Source organism: Palaemon carinicauda, chromosome 18 (genome assembly GCF_036898095.1).
Source record: "Palaemon carinicauda isolate YSFRI2023 chromosome 18, ASM3689809v2, whole genome shotgun sequence".
NCBI lineage: Eukaryota > Metazoa > Arthropoda > Malacostraca > Decapoda > Palaemonidae > Palaemon > Palaemon carinicauda.
Window position 1 is genome coordinate 38189945 of NC_090742.1, and position 13123 is coordinate 38203067.

Below are 13123 nucleotides of genomic sequence, written 5' to 3' on the forward strand. Positions count from 1 at the left end.
ATATATATGTATATATATATATGTGTGTGTGTGTGTGTCTGGTGTCATTATCATTCGTACCTCTTCTCTTCGAACTCGGTCTGTTTTTCCTGAATAGATATATATACTACCTTGGTATAAACTGAAGATAAAAAGAAAAAAGACAGATGATTAGAACCTCTTTGTTTGGCTTGCAAAATCATCATTTGATTTATTCATGTTTACTGAGAGAGAGAGAGAGAGAGAGAGAGAGAGAGAGAGAGAGAGAGAGAGAGAGAGAGAGAGAGAGTCCGGTCCAAAAAACAAATGTAAATTCCTCTTGTTCAAAAGTCCTTATGCTTAAAAGGAAAGATATTTCGAGTTCGATAAAACTACTTCCTTTCTTTCTTCTTCGTCTGCCAAAATGTTGACATAAATGGTTGTGTCAAGACCTGTTTGTTTTGCTTATGCATCATTTATTTGGTTTTGATAAGGTTTTGATATGTATGTTCTCAATTCTAACATACAGATCAAATTACGTTTTTTATTTAGGTACGATAACTATAATTTGATTTTGGTTGATAAGCAATGCAGCGAACAGAAATTAGCGTGAATCAGCATTTAAGTTACATTCACCGGAAAAACCTAGTGGGGGAAGATAACAAAGTGTATGCAAATTGTTTGCGTGGGCGAATGTAAAGCCTAAAAATGAGGAAGCTACCTAGGATTAGGATCACTTGCGTTTATTTACTTCATGCATGTTTTTATCGCATGATTTCATAATATATAGATAATGAAATCGACATTCGGTATGTTGAGCAGCCTCCCATCAGCCATAGAAGATTCGATTCTAAATAAATATGACTACATAATGGAAGCAGCGATCTCTCTCTCTCTCTCTCTCTCTCTCTCTCTCTCTCTCTCTCTCTCTCTCTCTCATCATTATCCTTGGACCTTCTAGACTCCAGAGTTCAATAATATCTTAAGCATTAATGAAATGTTTGGGTTCGAGTGGTTGTTTCACGCGACGTCACAACAGTGACGTCATCAGGGTGTAGGCTTCTTGCCAAAACTGGTTCGCCCACTGGCCAAGGTGATGGTGTACCTTGCCCGTCGGTCTGCCAGGGCATTCATTTCTTGTTTTATTAATGGAATTTGAGTCACAATATGGAATTTGGGCCTTCATATGGACACCAATGGATGGTTGATTAGTGTTCGTGGCTAGGGAGCGAAGTACGACTACTGTCGGGTCCTGGTTGTACCATACCGGGCATTCTAGGGGACATTCACGCAATTATACTTATGGCACCACTCTACTGTATATGCTACCTTTACGTCACGACTCCATCATATTCATATGTGACCAATATTCGTTAGATTATATTAGTTTGAAGAATACGTTTTCATACAATTTAAGAATAGTTATTTATTATATAAATTAAATAAATATTGACTAAAAACTGCATATGGAATACGAGCCTACCTATGTTCGTATGTTGTTTAAATGCATAAATAAAATCATTTTTATCTTAAATTCTCTCCATTTTCTATCATTCCAAACTTGGCTGGTATGCAGCGCATGTGCAAATAAAGAAACTATTATTATTATTATTATTATTATTATTATTATTATTATTATTATTATTATTATTGTTATTATTATTATTATTATTATTATTATATGCTAAGCTACGACCCTAGTTGGAAAAGCAGGATGCTATAACCCAAGGGGCTCCAACATGGGAAAATAGCCCAGTGAAGAAAGAATACAAGGAAAAATAAAATATTTTAAGAACAGTAACATTAAAACAAACGTGTCCTATATAATCTATAAAAACTTTAACAAAACAAGATGAAGAGAAATTGACTTTGGAGTGTCCTTCTTCTAGAAGAGCTGCTTACCATAGCTTAAGAGTCTCTTCTACCCTAACCAAGAGGAAAGTAGCCACTGAACAAACACACCGCAGTAGTTAACCCCTTGGGTGAATAAGAATTTTTTGGTAATCTCAGTGTTGTCAGGTGTATGAAGACTGAGAAGAATATGTAAATAATAGGTCAGACTATTCGGTGTATGTGTAGGTAAACAGGAAAATGAGCCGTAAACAGAGAGAAGGATCTGGCCAGTGAAAGGACCCCATAACTATCTAGCGGTAGTATCTCAACGGATTGCCATGTTCACGTCCTGAAATATAATACAAATATTCCTGTTACATAAAATAGATATAGAAACCTCTCATTAGTTTTAGATAGCTAAATTTAATTAGAAGAAACATACTTAGCAACACATCTTGGTCTGATCTTGGACATGTACCAAATTGTCTACTAGAATTTTTCTCGTATGCTTGAGAAATACCACACCTTGAGAGAAAAGGCCATCCGCATGGCCCAACAATTGGTTTAACAATGGATGGGGGAGATTTCAGAGTAGTAAAATTCGCTGAACTTTACACAGAATGTCTGCATGAATGCTCCATATTTGCAGCTTGGAAAATCTTTTATCATTTTACTAATTCACTAAATGGGAGACAAATGACCTGAAAAAATTACAACCCAATAAGTTTACTCTCCGCAATATATGAAATATTTGCAAAGATCATATTAGGCCGAATAGAAATACAGCTAGACTTTAATCAACCAAGAGAGCAGGCAGGCTTATTCAACAATTGACCATATCAGTGTAATTAACCATCTATTGAAAAATCAACAGATTAAGACAAACCACTTTTTATGGCATTTATAGATTATGAGAAAATTTTTATTCTGTCAAATTTTCAGCAGTAATGAAAACCCTTCAAAGACAAGGAATAGATGAAGCACTTGCAGATATCTATACAGGAAGTATGACAGTCCTAAAAATACATAAAGATAGTGAAAAAAAAATCCAATTGCGGAAGGAGTTAGACAGGGAGACCAAATCTCCTAAATTATCCATAGCATATGTAAAAGAATTTCAAAAATTTAGACTGGGAAAATATAGGAATTACTATTAATGGGTAATACCTTAACAACTTTGGATTTGCAGATGACATAGTTGTTTTTATTGACTCATAGGAGGAAGTCTAAAAGATAATCGAAGATTTGAATAGAGAAAACAGAAATATAGAACTGAAAATGAATATAATGTTTAGTAAGAAAAAGCAGAGACAACAAATAAGGACTATGGACGAGCCTTTAGAGATTATTAGTGAATATACGTTTTTAGGACAGACATAAGTGTCTCCCCAGAACACGAGATCGAAATTAAAAGAAGGATAAATCTGGGATGGAGAGTATTTGGTAAACAAATTGAGATTATGAAAGGTATCATGCCACTTTCTCTAAAAAGGAAAGTATTTAAACATCGTCCTTTCAGACAAATATCTTTTATTTGAGTGGATTTCGTATGTAGTTGAGTTAATACATGTATGTAATACATCTATTCATGAGTTTTGTTCGTTTATAAGAAATAGAGACAAATGAAATTAGATGTAATAGTGAAGGAATAGATTGAATCAGAGAGAGACACGGAAGTGAACGAGCACTATGCTCGCTTCACACATTCCCGATTATGGCTCCCGATGCTGATTTTTTGTTCCATCGTAAAAAAATTGCCGATTTTCCACGATTATGTGCGATTGGAGGGCCCAGATCGAAGTCACAGGCCGAAAATCTGGAATCATTGGGGACCACGCTACGACTGTATTACGACTGTCGAATCAGTATTACGGTTATGTTTGGATGATTGTAAAGGTTTACCATGATCGGTTGTGTGCTTGGGAAATTAGGCCACGGCCCCTTTAACGATGTTCGGGAAGTTGCACTATCGTCGTAAGAAGCGATTTTCGGTAGCTATTCAACAATAATCGGAAGGTCGCAACCGAGGTTATTTTTATTCACCGAAGTTTGTGCGCACATTTTGATCATCGTATTCTAGATTATGATGATCTAAACGCTCTTCGATGATCGAAGACACGTTTGGATAATCGAAGACACGTTTGGATGATCGAAGACACGTTACGATAATCAGAAAATGCATGCCAAAGTTCGATAAAAATTTCGACAAATGGAAGTTGCCCCGACCATTTAGCGCGGCGCTACCGAGGATCGCCCCGCTTCCCAACATTTGTACCAACCTCGCCGACGTGACAAAAAACCTCTTCGATATTCGGCCATTACACCTTCGATAATCGTCATAGCTATCGGGAGCAAAATCGTGAATGTGTGAACCCAGTGTAGGCACGTATTGTTGTTAGAATTTTGCCATGTTATAAATTAATAGTCAAAACATCCCCGTTATTGTTATAGAACCTATGAATAGCTCATAAATGACTTACAAGGACGCGAACGAGAAGGCCAAGAAACAAAGGAACTGTCACGTGATTGAGGACAAGCTTGGCACGCCAAGATTAGCGTATATAAACCAATGGCGAACAGGTAGCCGTCGGCTACGAGCCGACCAAGGTAAAGGCTAATGCCAACAGGAATTGTTGGCTTCAGTACCACAACAATAGGTAGCCGTCCTCTTCTAGCGCTAACTGTAAAGTCTACAGGATCGTCCTAGACTTACGTTTTAACCTGGCCTCTGATGGGGTGGACCAAGATGGAATAAGATAAGGTGAGTTACCGCGCATGGTGCTGGGAGCTCGGCTGTGCTCTGTGACGTCACCTGGAGAGTTCCGAGCGTTTATTTGACAGCTCTCCTGCACAACCAGCCTTATTATTCGTGCCTCTTTTTGGATTCCGAACATTGGATTTATGAAAGTAGGCTAATATGGATGTCTTTATGATTATATTTCCAAAATACATATTATGATAGGGAATATAATAGCAATGGAAATAAAAATTCACGTATGACAAAAGCTTCATTCCGAATATTTCATTAAAAATCTTAATACAATCATTCTCTCTCTCTCTCTCTCTCTCTCTCTCTCTCTCTCTCTCTCTCTCTCTCTCTCTCTCTCTCTCTCTCTCTCTAGTTTCAATGAAATAAATTTTACATATTACTGAACATTTTTTTTTATCTTTTTTTCACAACTCTGCTCTAAAAATTTTCCTTCTTAGTTTAGTATTTTTATTCTAAAATTTAGCCTACTTCTAATAATAAAAAGCTTATTACCTCCTCGGTAACATCAATATTGGCGGCTTTGAATATATCAATAAGATATGAAACGGCTTTGACTCCTTTTTTGGGGGCATCACCATAGAAATATTTGAATAAATATTCCATTTCTTGTAGATTTTCTCTAAAAATTATTATATGACCTTTATAATACGTTTCTCTTTACAAGTGATAACCAGTTATCGCCTTTTCATCTACATCAGCTGAGCCTAATGATGTATACTTATATCTAAATTTAAAAGCCAAGAACCCTCCCATCAAAGAACTTAAGGACTCATTTCCTATCAGTACTTAAGGTTTTATCTCTGCTAAATCCTTTACTTGATTTTCCTGTCTCGGTCTCATTGTTAACAGGCAGAGGGTGCTTCATGAGACACGCAGAGATATATAACTCGGAATGTAGATCATTGAGAGCAACATTTAACCTTTGAGATGGACCACTTTTATTTAAGCACAAGATGTACAGCAGCTTCATCATTATTACAAACATAAAGACCCTAACTCGTCAACTATTGTCTCTGTCCACTATGTATAACCGTAGTCTATATTAAAATTCTAAAGGTGAAAGATGACCATGGCAATGAACAATTTGTCTTATGAAAAAGAAGAGATGTTCGACTGTGTCTTAACATAACCGTCTTGTCATCAAGAACTGTAATCCATACAGTCGGTGCAACATGTTATACGATAATCCTTTTACTGAAACGAAAAAATTTTGCCTTTCACTTTAGCATTAATAACAAAATATAGCATCTATTTCAACTTGACGTGGACAGTTCGAGAAAGCACCTCTACCTTTCTTTACGACATACTTCAAGCCAAACCAACTAACAATCAAAGATATATGATAAGATATTTCATTACAAAACAAACAGACTTTTCAATAAGCTTTTGTTACTGCAAAATTTGATGGAATTAGCCACTGAGGAAGAGAGTAACTGAACTGCTGTTTTCTCACATTGCCGTTTATAACCTTTCACGTTAAGTAACTCATTAATTTTGTAGGCTATTTACTGATAAAGGTACGATTTTTTACATAGATCTAGAGGTAATGATTTTATCTCCAACCTGAAAACCATAGTCTATTAAATCATTTTGAATTAAGTTGATTAGATGGGGTTGATCTGCCAAGATGAAAACTTTTGAAGCAACATTTTTTTTTTTATGATAACGTGAAGCTCAAATAATACGAAAAAAAAAATTTAATTCTCTCTCTCTCTCTCTCTCTCTCTCTCTCTCTCTCTCTCTCTCTCTCTCATCTTCAGAAATATTCTTCCCATCGTAGCTGAAGATTTACTTGGATGAGAAATATAATTGATATATCCATATATTCTCGCATTTTTTAAGTGAGTCTATTTATATACAGTTCTCTAAGTTGACAAAAATGCTACATGCAACATATGTCTAGTAAACGTAACTTAAGTGACGAAATATTAGTGATAGGCTTACCTGAATCACAACAGTAATTACATTATTATAAAAATTTTGTGTCAGTATGACATCTTCTTTTAGACTTCTGACAGTCTTAGGGCCTAAGGTTTCTGGCAAAATCATTGGGTTGGAAATGTGACGAACAAATTCGTGCAGATTTGGCATTGATACCATCATTTGTTTTGAATATATTCATCCACTTCTTATGTAGTTCTGCATCTTTTGGGAAACTGTAAAATCTGTTCTTTTTCACCACCAACAGTTATATTGGTCTTATAAGAATTGGAGCTCCTATATATGACACATATAACCATGATGAATCTGTTAACGCAAATAGAAACAAAAACGTCTGTGAAAAAAAAGAAAAAACGCGGCATATTTCCCGCCTATATGTCGCCTGGCTGAACTATCCAGGTGACGTCATGCGCGTGACTGTAGAAAACGGGACCTCTAGGTAACTCACCTTATCTTATTCCATCTTGGGGTGGACTACGGACTCTGCTGCATGTCCGTATGCCGCATACCTTACCACGTACGGAATGAAGTTCATCTGGACCGATTAGCAGCCGAGTAAAGGGAAACTCTCTTTCTCTCCTCTCTCTCTCTCTCTCTCTCTCTCTCTCTCTCTCTCTCTCTCTCTCTCTCAGAGGAGGGTGAGAGCAGTTCACAAGGACCGATACATTGACTTGTCCCGCTGTCCTATAGGACACATCTCAGCGAAAGGCCTAAGATCGTTGAATATGCCCATTCTTCGTGAAGAAGCATATGTTCGTCTGCCTGATTCAAGACATGTGATATAAATCTCCACGGGAGTTTGAACCACAGTTTCGTGTATTTCTTTGTACTTAAAAGTGTTAAACAATTTAAATCAAGTCCTAAGTAAAGTAAGAAAACGGTCAAGTGCATGCATTGCCCACGTTAACATCAATCTCCTGAGACTAAATAGGTTTTACAAAGTAAAAGGGGTTAAGGATTTGAAATTAATTGATTGAATGGTTTCAAGTAAATAAGAGTTATTCCAAGAAATAAGATTAAATATGAAGCTTCCTTTTCATTGAATATTTTTGGAGCCATCACAGTCCTACCAACATAAACTTATGCCTCAAAAACTTTGATTCTTACTAAAGCCTTAGAACATAAGCTAGTTACAACTCAAAGAGCTATGGGAAGAATAATAATGGGAATACGCTAAGAAATAAAAAAAAAAGAGCAACATGGATGTGAGAGCAAACTAAAGAAATGGACATTGGCAGGACATATAACGGGAACGATTGATAATAGATGGACATTAAGAATGACAGAATGGGTCTCTAGAGATTGCAAACGAAGCAGAGGAAGGAAAAGAAGACGATGTATTGACAAGCTAAGAAAATTTGCTGGTATAGACTGGCACTGAAAGACCGTAAGCAGACAAGAGTTGAATGACATATCTGGGGCCTTTATCCTGCAGTGGACTATCTACAGCTGATGATGATGGTGATTATGATATATATATATATATATATATATGTGTGTGTGTGTGTGTGTGTATATATATATATATATATATATACATATATATATATATATATATATATGTACTGTACATAAATCGAGGTTAATGATAAAAAACTGTTTACACTTGGTTTTTGCTGGAAGTCTGAATGAGGATAACCTCTATCAGGGTCAAGGGAGAATCAACTACCGTACATTAGAACGTATTTTTCATCGAAGAGAATGTTCTTGATAATTTTATATTTCAAGTGTCAAAAGAATGTAAATGAAACAATATTTTGCCGATTGAAAATATTCTATGATATCATAACTTTTTTTTTTCTGTGCTTCCCTGCATGATTGTTTTTGGCGTTTCTTATATTTTATCGAATTATTAAGCTATCTCGAAAATTCAATGATATCTTAAAAAAAGGGGGCAACAACATCGTTAGCAATTTCAATGAAAGACTTTTTTTTTTATTCAAAACAAAGCTTTTTAAAAACAATGTTTGCTCTCCATGAGAGCTTTCTCATGTAGGCTACAGCATTAAAAAAAGTCTTCCGCGTTAGTACTAATTATATATATATATATATATATATACACACACATATATATATATATATATATGTATATATATATACTGTATATATATATATATATATATTACAGTATATATATATATATATATATTCATATTTATATATATATATATATATATATATATAACTAGGAAGGTGCATGCAACTCTCCCTTCTTGGTCTATCCATTTAGTATCATTCTTCGGTACTTCTTTATTCTTATTTTCTTACTCGATATTTGACACATTTTTTTTTCACAATAATTCCCCAGTGTATTTAAAGAGTTTATTCCTTAATTACGGACAGGGTGACCAGATTTTGATAACTGAAATAGGGGACACTTAAATTGGAGGGGTAGTTGAACAATATAGGTCCACAACTTAAGTGATGTTACACACGCACTGACGCTGTGCGAGCTTGCGAGGTCCTCAGCTGGGTTCAGATTGCCCAGGCCCTACTTCATAGACTTTTCTTTTGAAGTGCGTTCATTGTATATTTTGTTACAAGCATCTGTTTATTAAATGTGTCAAAGCATTACAATACTGGAATTAAGCATGTTTGGCAGCTTTGAATGATATTACAACTAAAGTGACTTGCCTTAATATATTGAATAAAATGCAGACAATAAGATACACACGGTGAAAATCATTTCATAATCCTTTTAAAAGGATTTTCCTCACTGTTGTTAGCATGTTATTTTCCATTTGTCACATTTTGCACTGGCTCCATCTGCTCTCAAGAAATGGTGTTTGGTTTGAGTATATGTGATGAACTCAGATCAAGAAGAGTACATTTTTTTTTTCTATTGAAAATACGGGACAAAATGCTCGGCGTCCTAGGATAGGTCGATACGGTTACACGGGACAAATGTTATAAAAAAAAGAGACAATCCCGTCAAATGTGGGACGTCTGGTCACCCTGATTACGCACTTGATATCTTATTTCTGTGTTCTCAATGGCTTTTTTTCCCTCGTTCAAAGCATCCTTTTCTAGATCAAAATCTAACTTTCGAGACTTTTGTGTTTGGTAGACATATTTCCAATGTTAACGCCCTTTCTATTGTTATTATATTCATCTTATTCGGCAGATTAAAGCCATTGTAGTATATTAAACAAAGCAATGGTGGATTTACAGGATAAATTTATTCCTTTCTGGAACTGGGAAAGCCAACAGGCATGTATACCCACTGGTCTATGTATGTCTTTTTTTTTTTTTTTCTAACGATGGCATTTTGTATTGGTGCTTTTAGTTTTTTTTTCCATTGTATTAGAATAGCCAAATAGCCCATTTACTTTGCATCATCACTGATAGAATGAATGGGTGAATAAAAAGATATATTGGAACATGGCAAGTCCTATTGTTAGCCATTACTTTTACAGGTATGAAACTAAAGCATTGTTTTGATTAACCACGTGTGTGATTAAGGAGCGTGATGTCATACACAGCCTTGGTGATTCAAACCCAGTGACCCAAAGCTGCACACAAGGTCTATAGATTGAGGATATCTATAGACCTTGGCTGCACAGTGGCTGACGGTTTTGCTTATAAGCCGACTCGTATTCGACTTATACCGGACTGAGAGAGGCCAATGAAGGCTTTCCCTAAACTTGTTGCGTCGAATTTAATCTAAACCACCGCTTGGCATTGACTCGTAAACCCAGCTCTACTCTACAGTATATCAGAACAGCGACATATCCCGGATCAATCAATCATCATTCGAAGCAGGCATTTATACGCAGGCGCAGTCACGTACTTTACAGACACACGCTCGATATCGCGAACTAATTCAAGCTCTAAGAAGTTTAAATATTGTTCCTTCAAGGTCCTCGTTCAATATTATTTACTTTTTACATGTCGGCCTAGATTGTCCGGGAATCTATCAGCATTATTAGTAATTCATCATTTCTCCACGTCGTATTCTTCTCTGCCCTATTACTGAGTCCAAATCAATCAAACTGAATTATTCTTGTATTCATGGTGCGCACATGTGCAGTGATCAGTGTTGCCATTTTAGCGGTTTTCCCGCTAGATCTGGATCTTTTTGCTTCAATCTAGCGGGAAGAAATTGAGTTTAGCGGCTAGCGGGAAATTTTAGCTTAGTTTGAAAAATTTTAGCGGTTTTCTGGATTTTTTCCTAAAACATGTTCTCATTAATTATACCAATCCAATTTACAAAAGTCAAATTTCAGTAGAATTCTCGAAACTTGATGTTTGTATTTCCAAGTACCAGTTGCTGGAAAGTTACCTACTAACATACCATACAGGTATCACTCATGATTCCTACTGAAGTTTATTTCATTCCTGCCAACCAACGTTGACCGATTTTTAGTGTAATCGCACCAACATAAACCAGTCTTTGTAGGTTAAGGTTGACTATTGCGGCTACTATAGGCTACAGGTATATTGATCTAAATTAAAAATGCCCAAGACTCAATATACACAGAAATTTCGAAGTGAGTGGATTAAAGATGAAGATTTAAAACATTGGTTAACTGAAAAAAAGAAGGGAAGTGGTGAAAGTGTGCCTGATTGTAAATTTTGTCAGTGCGTTCTTGTGTCTTAAGATATGTGACTTGAAAGCTCACAGAAAAAAAAAAAAAAAAAAACGGAATATGCCGCTTCATCCAGGGCAAGACAGTTTACAATACCATTTCAGCCTTTAAGAAAATCAAGTGAAGTTCAGATTGCAGAAAGACGTATGACATTGTTTATAGCAGAGCATAATTCTGTGTCAACTTGCGGTCACTTGAATGATTTATGCAAGGGATGCTTCACTGACAGCAAAATGCCATCAATTACATCGATTGAGAGATCGAAGAATAGTACTATCTTAAAGAAGGTTTTGTATTCTCATTCAAATACAGAGGTTGAAGGAATTTTTAGCTAGATGAATCTTGTGAAAAATAAGATAAGAAATAGAATGCAAACGAAAATGATGAATGCTATTCTTGGGATCAGTTCGGGGATAAAAAGACATGCAAAAACCTGCTTTGATTATGAAGTACCACTAGATGTTTTGATTATGATTGTAACGAAACAGACATACATTACTTCCACTGAGGGAACATCGCAAGCAGCTGTAGTAGTTCACGAAGAGGGTGGGGGCAGGAGGAGCCATATTTAATAACAAAGTTAAACATTGAATTTATCTGTCTGTCCATAAGGTATCGAGTTGCATATAAAATTTACTCTCATATTTTTTAACATCAAAAGGCAATATTCATGTGCATTATATATGTGTGTGATTTTATAGATATAGGTGTAGATACAGATGTATGAACTATATGCAATTTTACACACACACAACACACACACATACAGCTTAGTGTTGATTTTTTTTAAGCTCTGTAGAATATCCCGTAAATCTAGCGGGTCCAAGCCCAAATCTAGCGGTTTTTAGGGTTCTGGCTAGCGGGAACTGAAAATTTTTGATGGCAACACTGGCAGTGATGTTTCTCGATCCGTATGGATCATCGAATGAAGCAGACGGTCACGAGGACGACGGCGACTAGTCCAACTCAGAAGTCAGTTACTTTCCTATTTTGGTGCTAGGGTGACGTGTGAATGCGTGTTTGTCTAAAGAGAAGTTAAATAAACATAAATACATAAATGTAAGTGGGCCATCAGATAGTAAGTTTTAACAACAGACCTCTTGGTCGCCAATTGTCTATAGAAACAGACTTAGGAGTTTGAGAAAAAAATCATAAAAAAAAAAACTTTTTTCTTTTTCTTAAATCTAGATGTAAACAGAAGTATCATTTGTGTTCTTTGCTAGTATTTAGTCAGAAACACAATGGAACATTAATATGTGTTTAGTTTATATTTAACTATAAGCCTCAACGGATACAGACGATATCAGCTGTAGGGCGTATATCGACGTGGCATTTTAATATTGATTTTTTTTTTCTAACAGACATCGTAGATTTTTATATTCTCTTTCACTAACAAATGCCTATTCAGCTCATTTTTTTTCTTCAAAAAAAAGCTTCAATTATAATACATATTTGTATAACAATTAGAGGTGGCCTGAATGTATATTTTATAGTATTTGCGAATATTCGAATAATAATAAATGATCATTATATGCGAATACAATTTACATGTTTCAACTAGCATTACGAATAATGACGGTTGCTTGAGCCTTGGGCAAAGGCTACTTGTGTGCGTACAATCTGCTTGCGTGCAGTACAACTGTCCATGTGTTTGGATGTGTGAACAACTGTGGTCGCCTATTTTTATGTAAATTGAAGTAAATTATTATAAGCATAAATTTACATCAGCATACTGTTTGCATACATAGATATCTGTATATAATTAATGTTGTGTAATATGATTTACTTATTGTTTCCTTTCTGATTCAAGATCGTTTTCTTGGATAATAATTGTTGTGCAAATAAATCTGTTCACAAAATATCGAATCACTTGCTTGTTCAAGCATTGTTGCATCCGTAGAGCCTGTTGGACTACCCCGTGGTGGCTAAAAATAACCGACAACCATGGACATTATGGATCTATCATTTCCGTGTCATTTATCATCTGCTAGACTCAATTTACTTCCCTTACTATTTTTACTTCCCACAACAT

At 35.6% G+C, this 13123-nt stretch overlaps 1 protein-coding gene across 4 annotated transcripts in view; it reads left to right on the plus strand.

Moving 5' to 3' along the window:
* LOC137657050 (glutamate receptor ionotropic, kainate 2-like) overlaps window positions 1–13123 on the plus strand; it is a 229407-nt gene that overhangs the window by 136213 nt on the left and 80071 nt on the right. For 2 of the 4 annotated variants that reach the window (XM_068391411.1, XM_068391414.1), the window contains exon 1: window positions 12036–12150. The exons of 1 other annotated variant lie outside the window; for it this stretch is intronic. The gene's annotated coding sequence lies outside the window, so the exon portion shown is untranslated. Of the gene's footprint in view, window positions 1–11989; window positions 12151–13123 lie in introns of those variants that run through there. One more of the 4 variants, XM_068391413.1, reaches the window with a different exon arrangement.